The sequence below is a fragment of the Amborella trichopoda genome, chromosome 13 (assembly GCF_054954075.1).
Source record: "Amborella trichopoda isolate Santa Cruz 75 chromosome 13, AtrichopodaSantaCruz75HAP2 v2.0, whole genome shotgun sequence".
Taxonomy (NCBI): domain Eukaryota; kingdom Viridiplantae; phylum Streptophyta; class Magnoliopsida; order Amborellales; family Amborellaceae; genus Amborella; species Amborella trichopoda.
The window spans coordinates 30,949,012-30,964,713 of NC_142348.1; positions in this window are offsets into that span (position 1 = coordinate 30,949,012).

A 15,702-nucleotide genomic window follows, 5' to 3' on the forward strand; every position below is an offset into this window, starting at 1 on the left:
CTGGACTACTCAATAAAAAAAAACCTTTGTTGTAACAACTAAGTGCCTTTTGTTCGGTTTGGTTTCATTTCTTTGAAATGTTGGATTCTTTGGAGGTTTTTGCCCATCTTGTATGTTAATTTAATTGTTTTATTAATTTCTGCCATATTTTAGAGAGGATTGTCAAATTTGATGTTTTCAAAAAATGTTTTATGTAAAATTTTCTATACATTTGATTCATCACGGTTGGTCGATCATGTTATTTATTGCTCGTGGTGAGGTCTACCTAAATGTAGTATATATTTATGAATGACTAAGTAGCTCCTATTAAATTACAGTTAAGTTTAATTCATAAATGAAGAAAAAAATTTATGTACATCAATAAAATCTGGCTATAAGGTTTATGTTGTAATCTACTTTTAGAACATACAACTTTTCACTAGGATTTTCATCTTGAAGATTTCCTCAAGATCTATGCCCTATACTTTATATGGATTCTCCTCAATTAATGCTTTTAAGCTAATCATGGTCAGAACCCTAATAATGAATTTGATCACTGGTTTTATGTTTGTTTTCTTTATTTGCCAATTAAAAATCATGTGTTGTAGATTGTTAGAAGGTACAAATTTTCACATTTGGGTGATCGAAAGCTCATTATGTAATCTCTGCAAGATTTAGGCATTTACGTTGTATAGATTTGGTTAAGGGTTTTGAGCAAATCATAGTCAGAACCCTGATAAGGAATTTATTGACTAGTTCGAGGTATAATTCTTTATTTTCTCTAGTTTCCAAAAAGGGTATTCCATATTTATTTCTCTATTTTTGATTAGTTTTCTTATTTGATTTCTAAAGCTAAAATTTGCTTTTTTAAATAGGATTTTTGGTTCACAAATTAATAACGGCTACGTAATACCCTAACCTTTAAAGCATGATTTAGGTGCAATGTTATCATATTCTCTCCTCTTTTTCCAAAGTAGCCAAACTCTTATCCTTCAGGTCCTAAACTGAAGTGCAGCGAATCATTGCCACACTTTAATGAATATAACAGTAAAATTATTAAAAGTACCCCCCTGTATACTTATCTTTTTTTGTAGTTTTAAAATACCCCTGAAGGGTTCCCTCGATTCTTTCGAAGAGTGGAAGTGCTCTCCTTTTATATCCAAAATGAAGATCGTGCCAAAGCGAATATGATAACATTGTTAAGGTGGAAAGTATGGGATTGCTTAGAGTTCCAAATATGGCTAGGAGTAGGGTTATCAAATGCTACAAATGCATGTATTGGGCCCAAGACCAACAAATGAAGTTCAAAAGTGGAATAAACTGTGGCTTCTTTAAACTTAGGTGGTGTAGCTAACAATGGGTTGTTAATTCCTCATAATTCTGCAAGGAATCCCTAATTTTGTATGGTGTTGATTATGCAAGAAACCCTTAATTTCATGTGGTGGTCACCATATAAAATTTTAGGTTATCTTCCTAGTTCTTGTACATTGTTGATTCTATAAAAGTCTAAGTTATCTACTCCTTCATATTGCTGATTCCACAAGATTCAGACATTGTTTGGTTATGAGTCTACAATTATAGAGCCTCCTCTTTCAAATAGTTATTCCATCAGCAATCCCCCTTCCCTTCCCATCCTTGTAAACCCTAGTCTCTTACTCTAATCACCTCACCACTAGGTATATGTAGACCACATGAGTTTGCCTGTCTGTTTCTTGTTTCATAAAATAGATGTCGATTTCCATTTCTTGAAGGAAGAACTTCAAAGGAAGGCATCTTATGATGCCTATCCCATATGGAGGCCCTTCATTAATGAAGACTTTCATATAGAGGTCTGTTCAAGATTAGATCTAAAATTACTTTTAGCTCTAGTAGAAATCTAAAATTAGATCTATATGTACCTGAAAATCCTGAAAATATACAGTCTAATAACATGATACTTGCATTAATTTTAAAAATTGAAACTCATTTTTCTCTTCGTATCTCCATATCTCTAGGTTTTCCGACATGAGAAGACTCTTCTAGAGGATCTTTGAGGTGCACTTTACTTCAATGGCATAAGCTTGACCACTTAGGTAAATTTTTTCCTTGAAAATAACTATCTTTTTTTTTTTATGGACACAAAACATGTGTGTCTCCTCATACATTCAACATCGATCTTAGAAATGGATGTGGTGCTGCAAATTATACCCCAAAATAGATGGTGGAAAAATAAATTAAAAAATAATTTTTATCTTTTATTTTTTAAGAATTAAAACTTTTAAGGTCAAAATTAGAATGACAATTGAGATTAACAAATCTAAAAAATTTGGATCCCAAATTTGTCTTAAAGATGGGTTTTGAAGGGGACCACACATCTACATGTGAGTCGTCTGACTCACCGAACACTTTGCCTTTTTGTATTTCTTTCTCTTTTGGTTTTCTTAAATAATAAAAAGGTAAACTTTTTAAATTGTTTTTGGGTAATTATTGTGAAAAAAACTTATTTTGAATTAAAGATAGTTTTAATTTTTTTGCTATCAATTTTTTTTATTTTTCCTCGAAATTCATCCCACGCTTGAAGTATCAGAACCCTTTTGAAATTATTTTAAGAAGTTAGTTTGACATAATGTATAGAAATTATTTTAAGAAGTTAGTTTGACATAATGTACACGAGGACGAACTTTCCAACAATAATATTGGTCAGACACTCCAAGTGCGTTGGCCTCTGACATGCTATTTGTCCAAAACTCTCTTTCTCTTTATCAGACTTTTGGTAAAAAAAACTTGTTAGTTGTTGGTCCAACACTTAGATCACATGACCAACATTATTGCAAAGAAATTGGTCAAATACTTCAAGTATTAGACCTAAGTCTCAAAAGAATTTTGGATGTTGCATGTTTCTCAAGTATTGTACCAACGGTATTTTTGAGATAAATAAAACAAACTAACAACTGAACACAAAGAGATTTTAACATAAAAATGAAATCATTGGAATTAGTTGTTATATTAAGAAATGAGATTTTTACGTTCACTCAAAATCCATTTTATTTTCAATCCAAAGTATGGGCCTTGATAGTCTCGACCATAGTCGCCACGAATATGAATAAATAAAGTTATATATACTCCTTAATTTGTACTATCTAGGAATCCACCTTACCTACGTTTTTTGATACCACACTACTATCACCAACTCTATTTTTCTTTGCAACCAACCCTTGAGTAAAAAAGTTGATTTATTTGGAAAAAATATACCCCATTTAAACACATGTTTCTAAAATATGACGGCCAACATGTCTTCGTCTGGCATAAAAAATATGTTGGACTGACTTGTGCCGAACTGGCCCAAGTTGAATATAGAGCTGATCCGGCACATAAAATGTGTCCATTCGGCTTTGTACAAGTCACGTTGGTTTGGCGCAAAAACGTACCGGACCTGCACAAGTTGAATATAAAGTCGGTCAGGCACAAAATATGTGTAGAACCTGATCTCTACAAATTATGCCGGTCCAGTACAACCAACTAAGAGAGAGTACGAAACCTAGCAAAAACTGGGTATTTAGGGGAAAAAAGAAAGAAAAAGAGAATCAATTTTTGTATTTGGTGGGTAGTTGAAAAAAAATGAATATTTGATTAATAATGTTGCACCCACAATGTTGGGGGAATGCTTAGAAGGTACAAATTAGAGGGTATCTATTATTTTCTAAAAAAAATTAATTTCAAAATTATATTTATTGAATCCACTACACAAACTGAGTAACAAAAATATGGATCTAATGTTATTAGTGATTTAAGATGTGTTTTGCATTCTAGATCCAAGTCAAGGTACTCATAGCACAGGACTGATAGTAGATTTCTCGCTCTTCGAATGTTGACCTAGTGAGAATTGAAAAGAGATTTTAGTATCATATTCACCCTAAACCCCTTATCACTAAGGGCATACTTGTTTCGCGAGAAACTATTTTTTGGGAAATATTTTTACGTAAAAGAATTCCCTCATATGGTTAAGTGTGGGATTTTCATACCAATTGGTTTTAGTGCATCTTTTTACCCCAATTAACTGTTAATTAGCATGAAAATATTCCCAGACCTAACCAAAAAAAAAAAATCATGTGAAAATATTTTTTCAAAAAATATTTTGACACAAATCAAATGCATCTTCAATGTTACCAGCCTTCCATTCTTTCTAGATCCCTAAATTTGCTATTTTTTAAATTTGCTATTTTTTAAAGTAACATGCATCTCTTTTATTTAATTTTCACATTTACCATAATAACAGGTGCCCACCCAACTTGATACACTAAAACCCCATCATGTTCTTTTTAGTAATAGGGTTCCTTTCTAATTTAATACCGTGATCACTCTGTAAGTACAATTTATTTATTTATTTTTAACCAATAATTATGTAAGTACAATTTAACATCTGTAGAATTGAATAAATGTTTATAATATGCAAAACTATGAATAAGTTCTTCATATGACTTAATAACTTATTCTAAAATATATGTAGAATAAAATATTAATAGGATGCATGCGTATTTACAAAGGAAAAGGTTCATATAAGGTGTAAACCTTAAACAATTGAAGTTAGATGGAACTCAGAAATCCTCTATAAGCTAGTGTTTTGGTGTTGGGAAAACCTCCAATTGACCATCTTGGCTTCGAGATATATAGATATAAAGAAAAGATGAATGTCAAGTCATAAAATTTGTACAATTTGAATCAAATAATCCGGACTATCAATTTTCAAGATTTTCTTAACTGTCTATAGATTTGTTCATTATGTACAATTTTTAGGATTTTGAATTTCACAACTAAGGATGAAAAGAGATTTTCAAGCCAAACATAAAAATTACTCATTCCCAGGCAAACTTTAGATGTGCCCCTTAGTCCTACAGTATATAAAAGACGCTTGTATAAACTTCACGTAGTACGAAATCCTCATACCAACATAAAAGTTACTCATTCCTAGGCAAACTTTAGCTGTGCACCTTGGTCCCATAGTATATGAAAGATACTAGTATAAACTTCATGCAGTAAGAAATCCTCGTATTATCGCTATAATACAGCGACTGAGGAAGTTGTCTATACTCTTATGCCAACACATAGATCTAAACAAGTCCTACAATATATTTTTCCACAAAGAGATATTGTAAAAGGTTTAATATTTTTTTATATAAAAAGATGTTAAAAAAATCTTTACAAATGCAAAGAAACAAACAAAAAAAACCTTAACAAAGAGGAAAATGTGTACAAAAATGGCTAGAATTAAAAAACCGCCAAAAGAGATGGTGAATGAGATTTTTTCTTTTAAGTTTTTTCAACTGTATCGTTCAACTGTCTCAATGATAATTATCCTTAATAGATTTAATTTAATTTATTTTTTATCGAGATATCTAATTGTAAACTTTAAACACAGATCAAGAAGATCTATAAATATATGAAAATCTTGAAAATTGATGATAATATATTGTAATATGCACTATATTTGGGACTTGAAATCTTTGTTTTTCTCATATCCATACATCTCGATATTCAAATGATCAACGAGATGCTTTTCCAACCTCAAAACAACGTTTATTTAGGACTTTTTAAGGTGTACCTTAATTGTACATTTTAAAGTATCGACTTTATATAAAGTATTTTTTCATTTAATAAAAATACAAGTATGGAGAAGTACATTTTTGTACTTAATTTGCACCATGTTGATTCTTTACATTATTCATGATTATCGATGTTGTGCTTGTATAACATGATTTTCGAGCAACATTTTCAAAATTTCTTACACAAAACTAAATGTTAAGTATTTAATAATGTACTTGAATTTTAGTAAATTAAATATTTCAAAAATTAATTAAAAAAGTTTTTTCTCTGTCTTCTTTACATTTTAAAATATTATTTATGACAATTTTTGTATTTTATGAATAATATTTAGACGTTTTAAAATTATGATATCTATTTTGTATCTTAATTATTAATTTATGTTTTTTTGTGCCTCATAGAAATTTATGGTTTATTTTTATTTTAAAAAATTTCAATTAACTGAAGATAATTATGTTGACTACATAAAAAAACATGCCAATATTTTTTGAAATTTGATTTGAAGTGCAAAACATTATGTTTAAACATGATTTCTGACTAATTTATAGTTTATAATTAGGGATTTTCATTTTTATTAAGAATTATATCCATTCCTTTTTTTCTTCTCATATGTCTTCGTGCTTTTCTTTCTATTTATAAGTTCAGATAATAAAATCCATGTTAAAGTTTTTTAAACTTCTAAGTTATAAACTTTTAAGGCTTTTAAATTTCACTCATTGATTAATTTTCTGGTTCTTTCAAATAAAATTTAATATATAAACTTTTTCAATCTATCAAAATGGTTTATGACTAATTTCTACATTATTCGAATTGCGGAGTTCTTTAAAAAAACTCCGTTGACTCTTTTTGACCAAAAATAGGCAGAGAAAGTCATATTTTATCCATATATTTTATTATTTAAATAATATTATAGACTGACTTACTACTATTTTTAAAAGCGTTTCATAAAATGACACGTTTCACCTATTACACAAGGAGTTCATAAATGGCCTCAATTATTGAAGGTAAAGCTTTACTATATAAAATAAATGAAATTAGGGGGCCGAATGAATACTTAGTCGAAAAAAAAGGGGATGATTGAATACTTCCCAAAAACGAAAGGAGAAGGAATGAATACTTACCCAAAAAATGGGGTACTACCATATAACGAATAGATGACCTTTGGGGGGATGAATTAATACTTACCAAAAAAAAAAAAAGGGGATGAATGAATACCGACCAAAAAACCAAAAAGAGAAAAACAAATGAATACTTACACAAAAAAAGGGGCGATGAATGAATTTCACCGTTATTAATCTTAGAGAGACCAATCCTCTCTGCTAAACCCCAGCAAACCATAGAAAATTTCTCTTTTCTCCTCACTTTTCCTTTACCCCTTCTCTCTCTACCTTCAACTCTTTCTCTCTCTTCCTACTTAATCTCTCCAAAACTCTTGGAACAAGTGGACTCTCCCTCCTTTCATAGAGAGAGAAATATGTTCTAAGTTTTGCATCTTTCCATATGATTTGAAGAACAAACCATTGCTGCATTGCCTATGAAGTCCATCTTTATATTCAAGACGGTATATAAACCATGGGAAATGTCATTCTCGTCTTACTACTTTTCTATGAACTACCAATCTCTATTTTGAAGTATTTCTCTATCTTTGTTCATTACGTAGACGATGAGCCTCAAATAATTAGTGTAGATGCTCACGGAAATACCATTCCCTAGTCCTATGACAAGATTGAGTCTAAAGATCAACATAGAAGGTGGGTAGCTGGAGATAATGGCATTGTGTGTTGCACTTCAGATCTAGATCTGGACGATGGTTGTTGCTTTGCCATTGGAAATGCCCTAATCCGAAAGAATATCATTCCACAAAGAATACCACTTCAAGTGCATTACTTTGCATTTTTCATTAACCCCATTATGCAGAACTTTAAAATATTGGTAAAGTTAATTTTCCATTCCAATTATTGATGTCAGTTTGGATTGGCTTCAATTGCTTTGGAAGTCTTTTAGACAAAAAAAATAGGTGTTTTCGAGCTTGTTTTCGCAGAGAGAGAGAGAGAGAGAGAGAGAGAGAGAGAGAGAGAGAGAGAGAGAGAGAGAGAGAGAGAGAGAGAGAGAGAGAGAGAGAGAGAGAGAGAGAGAGAGAGAGGCAGGAATGCAGATCGGTCCATATTATACTAGGAACAAGGCTTAAGCTTGCGTGGTTACCAATTGATCATAGCATTGTTACATCCTCCTTATTAGAACATTTCTCCAACTATTTGGGGTTGGTTAGTCTACCTTTTCGCTCTATCAAGGGCCATACCCTCAGTGAGGTTGTCCTCATTGCTTTTCTCATTGCCCATTGAGGCTTGTGGATGACTGCTTCTACAAAATCTGAGAAAAGGATGGTGGCTCTATCTAATACAAGTAATAAGAGATGTGCAAGCACAAGCATAGATTTCGATTAGAGAATAAGTGGGTGCATGTGATGAAAGCTGATTTGAAGCCGTTGGATTTCAACAATTTGGAGCAGCTTCGGCTGGGGTTCAAGGATTTTCATTGTATTGGATCTTTGGATTTGTGACACACTATTTTTGGGCATCCACGTTACAAAAGAGGTAGTTTTGAGGAGTTCATGTAGCTGGTACTTACATATAGAATATGATGTAAAGAGTGGTCAGTTAGACAAAATGGTAATTGATGCTAATGTCCCCTGCATTTCAATGATCGACCAACTCTATTAACTTCCAAGATGAAAATGAAGGTAAACTTTTGGTAGTTACCATGGTGGGGTTATTAATCCTTTAGTATTATTTGTTCTAGTGATTAAGTTCATAGAAGTGTTAAGTGTGTTGCTTCTTTAAGTCTCGACTTTTGTTGTAACGAATTGAGCTTGAAGGGTTAGTAGTTGATATTTGCAACGTTGCATCTCAGGTTTGTGCGATTCCTACTGTTGAACTACACAATAAAAAAACCTTTGTTGTAACAAATAAGTGCCTTTTTGTTAGGTTTGGTTTCTTTTTTATTTGATATATTGAACTCTTTAGAGGATTTTGCCCATCTTGTGTGTTAATTTAATAGTTCTATTAATTCCTTTCATATTTTAGTAAGGATTGACTATTTTGAAATTGTCAAAAAATATTATTTGTAAATTTTTAGTTTATGTTGGTTATGCAATACTATATATTTGATTCATCATGGTTGGTCAATCAATTTTTTATTGCTTGACGTGAAGTCTACATAAATTCAGTGCTCCCAAGTTTTAAAACTTGGGCCCATCACCAAGATTGTCAATCTGGAAAACCAGGTTTGATCGTCGGATCGGCACTCCCGATTGGAGAATCGGCCAGATCACTCGCATTCGGCCTTAAGAAAAGCCCAAAAATTTCTTAAAATCTATTTTTCATGGTTTTTTTTTTAAAATATTGACACTGAATTATAATTTTTTATTATTTAATATAAAATACGTAAATAGTGAGAAATTGTCTCTTGTCTGGATGTTCTATTAATTTCACTTCATAGTCTAATTCATCATCCCTATCTCAATTATCGAAATGGATAAATAAATATGTGACAATAAATACCCAATTTGACATTGAAGTTATTTCTTGTGCCATCTCAACAAATTCAAAATATATAAAAAACTCAACCGAGACTTTACTAATTTTGTTAGGGTTGCCGCTCTATCAAACCGTTTTTCTTTATTACATATGCTAGCCTCAAAAGTTCCATTACGATTCTCATAGCAAAGTTTGAACGTAGAGAGAGTGTGTGTTTTTCTACAACATAGGTAAGAGAAACTTTTTGGTTTACGAGTGTAAAAGGCAAAACTTTACAGGATGAAAATTTGAAGGGCAGTTGAAGCTGAACCTTTAAATTTTGCTTGGTTCGAGCGTTGGAATTCTTATGATAGTTTTAATAACTTATGCTGCAGAGAAAAAAAAAAAATTTATTATTAGTTTTTTTGAGTTAATCTTTTAACTCAAGAATAGCAGGTGTGTAGTGATAATAAGGTGGGCATATTTTGTACGTGAATTGATATTGATCAATCGGTTGGTTAATTTAGGAGTACAAATATAATAAAGTTAGATAAGGGAGGTTTACCTGTTGAACAATAAGGCAGCCTTTTGCCACTAGGGGGAGGCTTTGTATAAAACATATGCTATCTAATCAATTGTTTAGCAGGTGAGGTTAAGAGAAAGGGATGAGAGAGAAAATAGGTTAAGAGATAGAAAATAGGGAGGAAAGATAAAATAGGAAAGCTTTTATCTTCTTTTCTGAGTTTATTTAAGGGAGATTTCCCTTTATTGTAAATAGTGAATGAGTTGAATAGACTTTGGTCTCGAGATTATTTTTTAGGTGGATTCCTTTACAGACTTTTGAGTGAGTGTATATTATCTCAACTTTTTTTTTTTTTCTATTGTTATTATTCCCATGTTATTTTCTCCCTGCATCAACTTACTTTTATCGATATTAAAAATCTAAAAATTTAAAATCTATTACACATTAATTGGATCTATATGTATTTAAAAATCTTGAAAATATATGGTAAAATAACATGATACAAGATGCACTATTTTTAAAAATTGAAACGCAGTTTTTCTCTACATCATGATGATCAATTTGATGGTCTTTCCAACATAAGCCGACTCTCTTCTAGAGGATCTTTGAGGTGCACTTCAATGGTATACGGTTAACCCCTTATGCTAATGTTTACGTTGAAAATAATAATTTAAAAGATTATTATATGCACCATGCCTCTTTATCTCTTTTTTTCAAGGACACAAAACATGTGTGTCTTCTGACACATCCAACATCAATCTTTGAGATAACATCAATCTTTGAGATGGGAGTGGCACTTCCACTATACCTCAAAATAGATGGTGGACAAATGAATTAGAAAAGAAATTTTTATTTTTTACGAATTAAAATTTCAAATTCCAAATTAGAATGATAGTTGAGAATAACAAATCTATAAAATTTGGATCCGAAATCTATCTTAAAGATGGGTTTTGAAGGAGACCGCACATCTGCATGTGAGTCGTCTGACTCATCAAACAATTTGCCTTTTTATATTTCTTTCTCCTTTGGTTTTCTTAAATAATAAAAAAGAGAAACATTTTAAATTATTTTGAGGTAATTATTGAGAGAAGAAACTAATTTTTAATTAAAGATAGTTTTAATATTTTTATATTTTTATATTTTATGGTGAAGTCCCATTTTGCTATCAACTTTTTTATTTTTTCTCAAACTTCCTCCAACACTTAAAACTATGAGAACCCTTTTGAAATTCCTCGAAGAAGTTTGTTTGACACAATGTACAGGAGGACCACCTTCTCTACAATAATATTAGTTTGCCACTACAAGTGAATTGGCCACTAACAAGTTTTTTGTCCAAAGATCTGTCCTTCTCTTTGACAGACTTTTAGTCAAAAAAACTTGCTAGAGGTTGGTCCAACTCTTATATAACGTGACCAACATTATTGTAGAGAAATTGGTCAAATACTTCAAGTATGGGACATATTTCTGAAAAGAATTTTGGATGTTGTATGTATTTCAAGTATCGTACCATGGGTAGTTTTGAGCAAAAATAAAGAAAACTAGCAACTTTACAAAAAGGGGTTTTAACATAAAAATGAAATCATTGGGATATGTTGTTGTATTAAGAAATGGGATTTTTACGTTCATGCAAAATCTATTTTATTTTCAATCCAAAGTTTCGGGCCTTGATAGTCTCGACCATAGTAGCCACGAATATGATTAAATAAATTAATAGATTCTCCCTAATTTATACTTTCTAGGCATCCTCTTTCCCTATATTTTTGATACCACACTATTATCTCCAACACTATTTTTCTTCGCAACCAACCCTTCAGTTAAAAAGTTGATTATTTGGAAAATATACCCATTTTAACCCATTTTTTTAAAAACATGATGGCCAACATGTCATGGTTTGGCATAAAAAATGTGTCGGACTGACTTGTGCCGGACGGGCACAAGTTGAATTTAGAGTAGATCTGGCACAAAAAATGTGTCGGTTCGGTAATGTACAACTCATGTCGGTCTAGCACAAAAATGTACCCGACTAGCACAAGCTGAATATAAAGCCGTTGTACCAGTCCAACACAACCGACTTTGAGAGAGGGCAAAACATGGCTAAAATGATGGTATTTTGGTAAAAAAGAGAAGAAGAGAGAGGGTCAACTTTTGTATTTGGGGGGTGATGCAAAAAGAAAAAAACAAAAACAAAAACTTTATTTTCTAATAGTGTGGCCAATATTTAGGTTTGGGATTTTCATACCTATTAGTTTCAGTACAGCTTTTCACCTTAATTGGTAGTTAATTTGTATGAAAATATTCCCCAACCTAACCACAAAAAAAAAATTCATGTGAAAATATTTGTTTCATAAAATATTTTCGCACGAACCAAATGTGGCCATAATGTTACCAACCTTACATTCTCTCTAGACCCTAAATTTGTTATGTTTTAAAGTAACATGCATCTCTTTATATTTTTCACTTTTACCGTAATAACAAGTGCCCACGTCACTTGATACACTAAACCCCATAATGTTCTTTTTAGTAATAGAGTTCCTTTCTATTTTAATACCGTGACCACTCTGTGAGTACAATTTACTTATTTATTTTTGACAAATAACTCTATAAGTACATTTTAAAATATGTAGAATTGAATAAATGTTTATAATATACAAAACTATGAATAAGTTCTTCAAATGACTTAATACACTTATTACAAAATATATGTGGAATAAAATATTCACACTATGCAAGGGTATTTACAAAAGAGAAAGTTCATATAAGATGTAAACCATATAAATACGAAGCAAGGTGCACCTCAAAATTCCTATATAAGAGAGTGTTTTGACGTTGAGAAAATCTCCAATTGAGCATATTGACTTTGAGATATATAGATACAACGAAAAGTCTTAAAAATAGTGCATCATGTAAAGAATTATTTGGACTATCAAGTTTCTAGATTTTTTAAGTGTCTATAGATTTGCTCAATATGCACAATTTTTAGGATTTTGAATTTCACAGCCAGGGATGAAAAGAGATTTTATGGTCAACATAAAATTTAGTCATCTCTAAGCAAAATTTAAAGGTCCACCTTAGTTTTGCAGTATATGAAACACGCATGTATAAACTTCACTTAGTAAGAAATCCTCAAATTAACGCTATCAATAATGGAGCGATTGAGGAAGTTGTCTATACTCTATGACAACGCCAAGATCTATACAAGTGGTGCTATATTTATCCACAAAGAGATGTTATAAAGTGTTTAATGGTTTTTTTATATAAAAAGATGCTAAGGAAATCATTACAAATGCGAAGAAACGAGCAAATAAACCTTAACAAAGAATGAAATGTGTACAAAAATGGATAGAATTAGAAACCCCCGAATGAGATAAGACCTATAAAAATTAGAATATTTATAGAAACTGAAAGGACTCTCGTATTAGGGTGAGATTTTTCCTTTCAAGTTTTTCTAACTTTATCATTCAACTGTCCCAATGATAATTATCCTCAATAGATTTAATTTATTTCTTTTTTATTTAGATATCTAAGTATAAATTTTAAAACTCAGATGAAGAAGACCTATAAATGTATGCGAATCTTTAAAATTGATGATAATACACCATAATATGCACAATATTTGGGACTTTGAAATCTATATTTGTTCATATCCATATATCTCGATATTCAGATGATCAATAAGATGTTTTTCCAACCTCAAAACAACTTTCATTTGAGGGATTTTTGAGGTGTACCTTAATTGTACATTTTAAGGTATCGACTTTATATAAAGTTTTTTTCATTGAATAAACATATATGGTATGGAGAAGTACATTTTTGTACTTAATCTGCACCATCTTGATTCTGTACGTTATTTATGATCATCGATGTTGTGCGTGATTAACATGATTAATGTGCAACATTCTCAAAATTTCTACTTAATAATTTACTTTAATTTTTTTAAATTAAATATTTCAAAAATTAATAAAGAAAAGTTTTTTCTATATCTTCCTTTCTTTCAAAAAAATTATTTATGACATTTTTTATATTTTATGAATAATATTAGGATGTTTAAAACTATGATATCTATTTTTTATCATCTTAATTATTTGTGCTTTTTGCCCCTCATAGAAATTAATGATTTATTTTTTAAAAAAACTTCAATTAATTGAAGATAATTATGTTGACAACATAAAAGGAAGCCATTTTATTTTTGAAATTATGAGTTGAAGTGCAAAAAATTATGCTTAAACAAGATTTATGATTGATTTATAGTTTTTTAATTATGGATTTTCAATCTTACTAAGAATTATATCCATTCATTTTTTCTCCTCACATGTCTTCATGTTTTGCTTTCTAATTATAATTTTAGACAATAAAATTTATTTTAAAGACTTCTAAATTATGGACTAAGGCTTTTAAATTCCACTCATGAACCAATTTTTTAGTTATTTCAAATAAAATTTAATATATAAAATATTTCAATCTATCAAAATGGTTTATGACTAACATCTACAAACATCCTTACATTATTTGAATTGTTGAGTTCTTTTATAAAACTCTGCATAATCCTTTTGAACAAAAATTGGCAGAGAAAGGCATATTTTCTGTATTTATTTTATTATTTAAATAATATTTTAGATTTAGTTATTAATATATTTAAAAGGGTTTTCATGCAATGAGACCATTCACCTATTACACAAGGAAGGTCATAAATGACAGCAATTATTGAAGGTAAAGCCTTACAATATAGGGAATAGTTTAAATTAGGGGGCTGACATACTTATCAAAAAAATAAAAAAAGCAGTGAATACTTACCAAAAAAAAATGGAATGAATGGATACTTACCCAGAAAATGAGGCAATAGACATTAAGGGGATGAATGAATATATACCCAAAAAAAAAGGGGTTGAATACTTACCCAAAGAAAAACGATGGAATAGATGAATACTTAACCACAAAGATAGGCGATAAATGAATTCCGAGAAGGAGGGAGAGGAAGAGAGAGAGCGAAAAAGAGAGAGAAGAAGAGAGACTGAGAGAGAGAGACCAAGGAGGGAGAGGGAGTACGAAGGAGAGAGAAGGAGAGAGGAACCGAGAAAAAGAGGAAGAGAGAGATCGAGAAAGAGAGAGGAAGAGAGACATAGAAAGGAAGAGAGATCGAGAGAGAAAGAGAGGGAAGAAGAGAGACCGAGTGAGAGGGAGAGAAAGCAAGGAAGAGAGAGAAGGAGAGAGATCGAGAGAGAGTGAGGAAGAGAGAGCAAGAGAGAGAGGAAGAAAGAGAGAGAAAGAGAACGAGAATGAGAGGGAGCGAGACTGAGAGGGAGAGAGATAAGGACATAGAGAGGAAGAGAAAGAGGGAAGGAGAGGGGGATTGAGAGAGAGAGTAAGGAGAGAGAGGAAATGGGATGGAGAGAGAGGAAATGGGATGAAGAGAGAGAAATTGAGGAGGGAGAGGAAGGGAGAGAGAGAGAGCAAGAAAGCGAGAGAAAGAGAATGAGAGGGAGAGAAGGAGAGGGAGAGGAAGAGAAAGAGGGAAGGAGATTGAGCTGCCGATTGAGAGAGAGAAGGAGAGGGGGAAAGAGAAAGAGAGAAAGAGAGGGGGACTGGTGGTTTAGCCATCGGTATTAGTCGGAGGGGAGAGGGGGAGAGAGAGAGAAAAAGAGAGGGAGAAAAGGGGATCGACGGCTTAGCCGGCTGTTCGAGTCAAGGGGGTGAGAGAGAGAGAGAGAAGTAGAGAGAAAGAGAGGAAAAGAGGGAACTGGAGGCTTAGCTGTTGGTCCGAGTCGGGGGGTGAGAGAGAGAGAAACGAGGGGACCTATGGCTACCGATTTAGAAAGTGGGAGAGAGAGAAAGAGAGGAAGTCAGAGAGCGAGAGAGAGAAAGGAAAAGAGAGATGGAGAGGGGACCGACGACTTAGCCACAGGTCCGACCAAGAGAGTGAAGGAGAAAAGAAAAAAGAGCGAGAGAAAGAGAGAAAAAAAAGAGAGAGAGAGAAATAGAGAGAAAGAGGGATGAGAGAGGGGACAAATGGCTTAACTGTCGGTCCGATTGAAAGAGAGAGAGAGAGAGAAAAAGCGAGGAAGCGAGAGAGAAAGAGAGAAAAAGGGAGAAGGGAAGGGGAGAGTAAGGGAG